Source organism: Camelus bactrianus, unplaced genomic scaffold, assembly GCF_048773025.1.
Source record: "Camelus bactrianus isolate YW-2024 breed Bactrian camel unplaced genomic scaffold, ASM4877302v1 HiC_scaffold_30, whole genome shotgun sequence".
In the NCBI taxonomy this organism is placed as follows: domain Eukaryota; kingdom Metazoa; phylum Chordata; class Mammalia; order Artiodactyla; family Camelidae; genus Camelus; species Camelus bactrianus.
The window spans coordinates 5,560,548-5,570,072 of NW_027413945.1; positions in this window are offsets into that span (position 1 = coordinate 5,560,548).

The following is a 9,525-nucleotide window of genomic DNA, read 5'->3' on the forward strand; positions in this document are numbered from 1 at the left end:
ATGTGGAGAGACGTTCGTTAATCTAGCACAAATTGAAAGGGTTGCAGTAGAAACTTTTACTCTGGTTTCTCAGTCTGTTTCCTAGTGCCGGTTAGATGTTCCTGCTGTTTTCACTGTAAAACCGAGTTGGAGCTAGTACCTCCCTTTTATATGTATGGAGTGGAGTTTGCAACTGAAAAGAAACTTTGTGTTCCCAACAAGCTAGGTGAAGGAAGGCTCTCACACAGACATATCTCTCAGAACTGAGCATGTGGAGAGACGTTCGTTCATTAGCATAAAGGGAACGGGTTGCAGGAGAAACTTTTACTCTGGTTTCTCAGTCTGTTTCCTAGTGCCGGTTTGAAGTTCCTGCAGTTTTCACTGTAAAACCGAGTTGGAGCTAGTACCTCCCCATATAAATGTATGGAGTGTAGTTTGCAACTGAAAAGAAATTTTGTGTTCCCAACAAGCTAGGTGAAGGACGGCTTTAACACACACTTATCTCTCAGAACTGAGCATGTGGAGAGATGTTCTTTCATCTAGCAAAAAGGGAACGGTTTGCAGGAGAAACTTATACTCTGGGTTCTCAGTCTGTTTCCTAGTGCCGGTTTGAAGTTCCTGCAGTTTTCACTGTAAAACCGAGTTGGAGCTTGTACCTCCCCATATATATTTATGGAGTGGAGTTTGCAACTGAAAAGAAACTTTGTGTTCCCAACAAGCTAGGTGAAGGACGGCTTTCACACACACTTATCTCTCTGAACTGAGCATGTGGGGAGACGTTCGCTCATCTAGCACAAAGGGAACGGGATGCAGGGGAAACTTTTACTCTGGTTTCTCAGTCTGTTTCCTAGTGCCGGTTTGAAGTCCTGCAGTTTTCACTGTAAAAACGAGTTGGAGCTAGTACCTCCCCATTTATGTGTATGGAGTGGAGTTTCCAACTGAAAAGAAACTTTGTGTTCCCAACAAGCTAGGTGACGGACGGCTTTCACACTCACTTATCTCTCAGAACTGAGCATGTGGAGAGACGTTCGTTCATCTAGCACAAAGGGAACGGGTTGCAGGAGAAACTTTTACTCTGGTTTCTCAGTGTGTTTTCAAGTGCCGGTTTGAAGTTCCTGCAGTTTTCACTGTAAAACCGAGTTGGAGCTAGTACCTCCCCATATATATGTATGGAGTGGAGTTTGCAACTGAAAAGAAACTTTGTGTTCCCAACAAGCTAGGTGAAGCACGGCTTTCACACACACTTATCTCTCAGAACTGAGGATGTGGAGATACTTTCGTTCATCTAGCACAAAGGGAACGTGTTGCAGGAGAAACTTTTACTCTGGTTTCTCAGTCTGTTTCCTAGTGCCGGTTTGATGTTCCTGCAGTTTTCACTGTAAAACCGAGTTGGAGCTAATACCTCCCCATATATATGTATGGAGTGGATTTTGCAAATGTAAAGAAACTTTGTGTTACCAACAAGCTAGGTGAAGGACGGCTCTCACACACACTTATCTCTCGGAATTGAGCATGTGGAGAGACGTTTGTTCATCTAGCACAAAGGGAACTGGTTGCAGGAGAAACTTTTACTATGGTTTCTCAGTCTGTTTCCTAGTGCCGGTTAGAAGTTCCTGCTGTTTTCACTGTAAAACCGAGTTGGAGCTAGTACCTCCCCATTTATATGTATGGAGTGGAGTTTGCAACTGAAATGAATCTTTGTGTTCCCAACAAGCTAGTTCAAGGACGGCTTTCACACACACTTATCCCTCAGAACGGAGCATGTGGAGAGACGTTCGTTCATCTAGCTCAAAGGGAACGGGTTTCAGGAGAAACTTTTACTCTGGTTTCTCAGTCTGTTTCCTAGTGCCGGTTTGAAGTTCCTGCAGTTTTCACTGTAAAACCGAGTTGGAGCTAGTACCTCCCCATATATATGTATGGAGTGGAGTTTGCAAATGTAAAGAAACTATGTGTTCCCAACAAGCTAGGTGAAGGACGGCTCTCAAACACACTTATCTCTCAGAACTGAGCATGTGGAGAGACGTTCGTTCATATAGCACAAAGGGAACGGGTTGCAGGAGAAACTTTTACTCTGGTTTCTCAGTCTGTTTCCTAGTGCCGGTTTGAAGTTCCTGCAATTTTCACTGTAAAACCGAGTTGGAGTTAGTACCTCCCTATATATGTATGAAGTGGAGTTTGCAACTGAAAAGAAACTTTGTGTTCCCAACAAGCTAGGTGAAGGACGGCTTTCACACACACTTATCTCTCAGAACTGAGGATGTGGAGAGACTTTCGTTCATCTAGCACAAAGGAACGTGTTGCAGGAGAAACTTTTACTCTGGTTTCTCAGTCTGTTTCCTAGTGCCGGTTTGAAGTTCCTGCAGTTTTCACTGTAAAACCGAGTTGGAGCTAGTACCTCCCCATATATATGTATGGAGTGGAGTTTGCAAATGTAAAGAAACTTTGTGTTCCCAACAAGCTAGGTGAAGGACGGCTTTCACACACACTTATCTCTCAGAACTGAGGATGTGGAGAGACTTTCGTTCATCTAGCACAAAGGGAACGTGTTGCAGGAAAAACTTTTACTCTGGTTTCTCAGTCTGTTTCCTAGTGCCGGTTTTAAGTTCCTGCAGTTTTCACTGTAAAACCGAGTTGGAGTTAGTACCTCACCATATATATGTATGAAGTGGAGTTTGCAACTGAAAAGAAACTTTGTGTTCCCAACAAGCTAGGTGAAGGACGGCTTTCACACACAATTATCTCTCAGAACTGAGCATGTGGAGAGACGTTCGCTCATCTAGCACAAAGGGAACGGGTTTCAGGAGAAACTTTTTCTCTGGTTTCTGAGTCTGTTTCCTAGTGCCGGTTTGAAGTTCCTGCAGTTTTCACTGTAAAACCGAGTTGGAGCTAGTAGCTCCCCATATAAATGTATGGAGTGTAGTTTGCAACTGAAAAGAAACTTTGTGTTCCCAACAAGCTAGGTGAAGGACGGCTTTCACACTCACTTATCTCTCAGAACTGAGCATGTGGAGAGACGTTCGTTCATCTAGCACAAAGGGAACTGGTTGCAGGAGAAACTTTTATTCTGGTTTCTCAGTGTGTTTTCTAGTGCCTGTTTGAAGTTCCTGCAGTTTTCACTGTAAAACCGAGTTGGAGCTAGTACCTCCCGATATATATGTATGGAGTGGAGTTTGCAACTGAAAAGAAACTTTGTGTTCCCAACAAGCTAGGTGAAGGACGGCTTTCACACACACTTATCTCTCAGAACTGAGGATGTGTAGATACTTTCGTTCATCTGGCAAAAAGGGAACGTGTTGCAGGAGAAACTTTACTCTGGTTTCTCAGTCTGTTTCCTTGTGCCGGTTTGAAGTTCCTGCAGTTTTCACTGTAAAACCGAGTTGGAGCTAATACCTCCCCATATATATGTATGGAGTGGAGTTTGCAAATGTAAAGAAACTTTGTGTTACCAACAAGCTAGGAGAAGGACGGCTCTCAAACACACTTATCTCTCGGAATTGAGCATGAGGAGAGACGTTTGTTCATCTAGCAAAAAGGGAACGGGTTGCAGGAGAAACTTTTACTCTGGTTTCTCAGTCTGTTTCCTAGTACCGGTTTGAAGTTCCTGCAGTTTTCACTGTAAAACCGAGTTGGAGCTAGTACCTCCCCATATATATGTATGGAGTGTAGTTTGCAACTGAAAAGAATCTTTGTGTTCCCAACAAGCTAGTTCAAGGACGGCTTTCACACACACTTATCCCTCAGAACGGAGCATGTGGAGAGACGTTCGTTCATCTAGCCCAAAGGGAACGGGTTGCAGTAGAAACGTTTACTCTGGTTTCTCAGTCTGTTTCCTAGTGCCGGTTTGAAGTTCCTGCAGTTTTCACTGTAAAACCGAGTTGGAGCTAGTACCTCCCCATATATATGTATGGAGTGGAGTTTGCAAATGAAAAGAAACTTTGTGTTCCCAACAAGCTAGGTGAAGGGCGGCTCTCACACCCACTTATCTCTCAGAACTGAGCATGTGGAGAGACTTTCGCTCATCTAGCACAAAGGGAACGGGTTTCAGGAGAAACTTTTACTCTGGTTTCTCAGTCTGTTTCCTAGTGCCTGTTAGATGTTCCTGCTGTTTTCACTGTAAAACCGATTTGGAGCTAGTACCTCCCCATATATATGTATGGAGTGGAGTTTGCAACTGAAAAGAAACTTTGTGTTCCCAACAAGCTAGGTGAAGGACGGCTCTCACACAGACATATCTCTCAGAACTGAGCATGTGGAGAGACGTTCGTTCATCTAGCACAAAGGGAACGGGTTGCAGGAGAAACTTTTACTCTGGTTTCTCAGTCTGTTTCCTAGTGCCGGTTTGAAGTTCCTGCAGTTTTCACTGTAAAACCTAGTTGGAGCTAGTACCACCCCATATAAATGTATTGAGTGTAGTTTGCAACTGAAAAGAAACTTTGTGTTCCCAACAAGCTAGGTGAAGGACGGCTTTCACACTCACTTATCTCTCAGAACTGAGCATGTGGAGAGATGTTCTTTCATCTAGCTCAAAGGGAACGGTTTGCAGGAGAAACTTTTACTCTGGGTTCTCAGTCTTTTTCCTAGTGCCGGTTTGAATTTCCTGCAGTTTTCACTGTAAAACCGAGTTGGAGCTATTACCTCCCCATATATATGTATGGATTGTTGTTTGCAACTGAAAAGAAACTTTGTGTTCCCAACAAGCTAGGTGAAGGACGGCTTTCACACTCACTTATCTCTCAGAACTGAGCATGTGGAGAGACGTTCGTTCATTTAGCACAAAGGGACTTGGTTGCAGGAGAAACTTTTACTCTGGTTTCTCAGTGTGTTTTCTAGTGCCGGTTTGAAGTTCCTGCAGTTTTCACTGTAAAACCGAGTTGGAGCTAGTACCTCCTAATATATATGTATGGAGTGGAGTTGGCAACTGAAAAGAATCTTTGTGTTCCCAACAAGCTAGTTGAAGGACGGCTTTCACACACACTTATCTCTCAGAACTGAGCATGTGGAGAGACGTTCGTTCATCTAGCACAAAGGGAACGGGTTGCAGTAGAAACTTTTACTCTGGTTTCTCAGTCTGTTTCCTAGTGCCGGTTTGAAGTTCCTGCAGTTTTCACTGTAAAACCGAGTTGGAGCTAGTACCTCCCCATATATATGTATGGAGTGGAGTTTGCAAATGAAAAGAAACTTTGTGTTCCCAACAAGCTAGGTGAAGGACGGCTCTCACACAGACATATCTCTCAGAACTGAGCATGTGGAGAGACGTTCGTTAATCTAGCACAAATTGAAAGGGTTGCAGTAGAAACTTTTACTCTGGTTTCTCAGTCTGTTTCCTAGTGCCGGTTAGATGTTCCTGCTGTTTTCACTGTAAAACCGAGTTGGAGCTAGTACCTCCCTTTTATATGTATGGAGTGGAGTTTGCAACTGAAAAGAAACTTTGTGTTCCCAACAAGCTAGGTGAAGGAAGGCTCTCACACAGACATATCTCTCAGAACTGAGCATGTGGAGAGACGTTCGTTCATTAGCATAAAGGGAACGGGTTGCAGGAGAAACTTTTACTCTGGTTTCTCAGTCTGTTTCCTAGTGCCGGTTTGAAGTTCCTGCAGTTTTCACTGTAAAACCGAGTTGGAGCTAGTACCTCCCCATATAAATGTATGGAGTGTAGTTTGCAACTGAAAAGAAATTTTGTGTTCCCAACAAGCTAGGTGAAGGACGGCTTTAACACACACTTATCTCTCAGAACTGAGCATGTGGAGAGATGTTCTTTCATCTAGCAAAAAGGGAACGGTTTGCAGGAGAAACTTATACTCTGGGTTCTCAGTCTGTTTCCTAGTGCCGGTTTGAAGTTCCTGCAGTTTTCACTGTAAAACCGAGTTGGAGCTTGTACCTCCCCATATATATTTATGGAGTGGAGTTTGCAACTGAAAAGAAACTTTGTGTTCCCAACAAGCTAGGTGAAGGACGGCTTTCACACACACTTATCTCTCTGAACTGAGCATGTGGGGAGACGTTCGCTCATCTAGCACAAAGGGAACGGGATGCAGGGGAAACTTTTACTCTGGTTTCTCAGTCTGTTTCCTAGTGCCGGTTTGAAGTCCTGCAGTTTTCACTGTAAAAACGAGTTGGAGCTAGTACCTCCCCATTTATGTGTATGGAGTGGAGTTTCCAACTGAAAAGAAACTTTGTGTTCCCAACAAGCTAGGTGACGGACGGCTTTCACACTCACTTATCTCTCAGAACTGAGCATGTGGAGAGACGTTCGTTCATCTAGCACAAAGGGAACGGGTTGCAGGAGAAACTTTTACTCTGGTTTCTCAGTGTGTTTTCAAGTGCCGGTTTGAAGTTCCTGCAGTTTTCACTGTAAAACCGAGTTGGAGCTAGTACCTCCCCATATATATGTATGGAGTGGAGTTTGCAACTGAAAAGAAACTTTGTGTTCCCAACAAGCTAGGTGAAGCACGGCTTTCACACACACTTATCTCTCAGAACTGAGGATGTGGAGATACTTTCGTTCATCTAGCACAAAGGGAACGTGTTGCAGGAGAAACTTTTACTCTGGTTTCTCAGTCTGTTTCCTAGTGCCGGTTTGATGTTCCTGCAGTTTTCACTGTAAAACCGAGTTGGAGCTAATACCTCCCCATATATATGTATGGAGTGGATTTTGCAAATGTAAAGAAACTTTGTGTTACCAACAAGCTAGGTGAAGGACGGCTCTCACACACACTTATCTCTCGGAATTGAGCATGTGGAGAGACGTTTGTTCATCTAGCACAAAGGGAACTGGTTGCAGGAGAAACTTTTACTATGGTTTCTCAGTCTGTTTCCTAGTGCCGGTTAGAAGTTCCTGCTGTTTTCACTGTAAAACCGAGTTGGAGCTAGTACCTCCCCATTTATATGTATGGAGTGGAGTTTGCAACTGAAATGAATCTTTGTGTTCCCAACAAGCTAGTTCAAGGACGGCTTTCACACACACTTATCCCTCAGAACGGAGCATGTGGAGAGACGTTCGTTCATCTAGCCCAAAGGGAACGGGTTGCAGTAGAAACGTTTACTCTGGTTTCTCAGTCTGTTTCCTAGTGCCGGTTTGAAGTTCCTGCAGTTTTCACTGTAAAACCGAGTTGGAGCTAGTACATCCCCATATATATGTATGGAGTGGAGTTTGCAAATGAAAAGAAACTTTGTGTTCCCAACAAGCTAGGTGAAGGGCGGCTCTCACACCCACTTATCTCTCAGAACTGAGCATGTGGAGAGACTTTCGCTCATCTAGCACAAAGGGAACGGGTTTCAGGAGAAACTTTTACTCTGGTTTCTCAGTCTGTTTCCTAGTGCCTGTTAGATGTTCCTGCTGTTTTCACTGTAAAACCGATTTGGAGCTAGTACCTCCCCATATATATGTATGGAGTGGAGTTTGCAACTGAAAAGAAACTTTGTGTTCCCAACAAGCTAGGTGAAGGACGGCTCTCACACAGACATATCTCTCAGAACTGAGCATGTGGAGAGACGTTCGTTCATCTAGCACAAAGGGAACGGGTTGCAGGAGAAACTTTTACTCTGGTTTCTCAGTCTGTTTCCTAGTGCCGGTTTGAAGTTCCTGCAGTTTTCACTGTAAAACCGAGTTGGAGCTAGTACCACCCCATATAAATGTATTGAGTGTAGTTTGCAACTGAAAAGAAAATTTGTGTTCCCAACAAGCTAGGTGAAGGACGGCTTTCACACTCACTTATCTCTCAGAACTGAGCATGTGGAGAGATGTTCTTTCATCTAGCTCAAAGGGAACGGTTTGCAGGAGAAACTTTTACTCTGGGTTCTCAGTCTGTTTCCTAGTGCCGGTTTGAATTTCCTGCAGTTTTCACTGTAAAACCGAGTTGGAGCTATTACCTCCCCATATATATGTATGGATTGTTGTTTGCAACTGAAAAGAAACTTTGTGTTCCCAACAAGCTAGGTGAAGGACGGCTTTCACACTCACTTATCTCTCAGAAATGAGCATGTGGAGAGACGTTCGTTCATTTAGCACAAAGGGACCTGGTTGCAGGAGAAACTTTTACTCTGGTTTCTCAGTGTGTTTTCTAGTGCCGGTTTGAAGTTCCTGCAGTTTTCACTGTAAAACCGAGTTGGAGCTAGTACCTCCTAATATATATGTATGGAGTGGAGTTGGCAACTGAAAAGAATCTTTGTGTTCCCAACAAGCTAGTTGAAGGACGGCTTTCACACACACTTATCTCTCAGAACTGAGCATGTGGAGAGACGTTCGTTCATCTAGCACAAAGGGAACGGGTTGCAGTAGAAACTTTTACTCTGGTTTCTCAGTCTGTTTCCTAGTGCCGGTTTGAAGTTCCTGCAGTTTTCACTGTAAAACCGAGTTGGAGCTAGTACCTCCCCATATATATGTATGGAGTGGAGTTTGCAAATGAAAAGAAACTTTGTGTTCCCAACAAGCTAGGTGAAGGACGGCTCTCACACAGACATATCTCTCAGAACTGAGCATGTGGAGAGACGTTCGTTAATCTAGCACAAATTGAAAGGGTTGCAGTAGAAACTTTTACTCTGGTTTCTCAGTCTGTTTCCTAGTGCCGGTTAGATGTTCCTGCTGTTTTCACTGTAAAACCGAGTTGGAGCTAGTACCTCCCTTTTATATGTATGGAGTGGAGTTTGCAACTGAAAAGAAACTTTGTGTTCCCAACAAGCTAGGTGAAGGAAGGCTCTCACAGAGACATATCTCTCAGAACTGAGCATGTGGAGAGACGTTCGTTCATTAGCATAAAGGGAACGGGTTGCAGGAGAAACTTTTACTCTGGTTTCTCAGTCTGTTTCCTAGTGCCGGTTTGAAGTTCCTGCAGTTTTCACTGTAAAACCGAGTTGGAGCTAGTACCTCCCCATATAAATGTATGGAGTGTAGTTTGCAACTGAAAAGAAACTTTGTGTTCCCAACAAGCTAGGTGAAGGACGGCTTTAACACACACTTATCTCTCAGAACTGAGCATGTGGAGAGATGTTCTTTCATCTAGCAAAAAGGGAACGGTTTGCAGGAGAAACTTATACTCTGGGTTCTCAGTCTGTTTCCTAGTGCCGGTTTGAAGTTCCTGCAGTTTTCACTGTAAAACCGAGTTGGAGCTTGTACCTTCCCATATATATTTATGGAGTGGAGTTTGCAACTGAAAAGAAACTTTGTGTTCCCAACAAGCTAGGTGAAGGACGGCTTTCACACACACTTATCTCTCTGAACTGAGCATGTGGGGAGACGTTCGCTCATCTAGCACAAAGGGAACGGGATGCAGGAGAAACTTTTACTCTGGTTTCTCAGTCTGTTTCCTAGTGCCGGTTTGAAGTCCTGCAGTTTTCACTGTAAAAACGAGTTGGAGCTAGTACCTCCACATTTATGTGTATGGAGTGGAGTTTCCAACTGAAAAGAAACTTTGTGTTCCCAACAAGCTAGGTGACGGACGGCTTTCACACTCACTTATCTCTCAGAACTGAGCATGTGGAGAGACGTTCGTTCATCTAGCACAAAGGGAACGGGTTGCAGGAGAAACTTTTACTCTGGTTTCTCAGTGT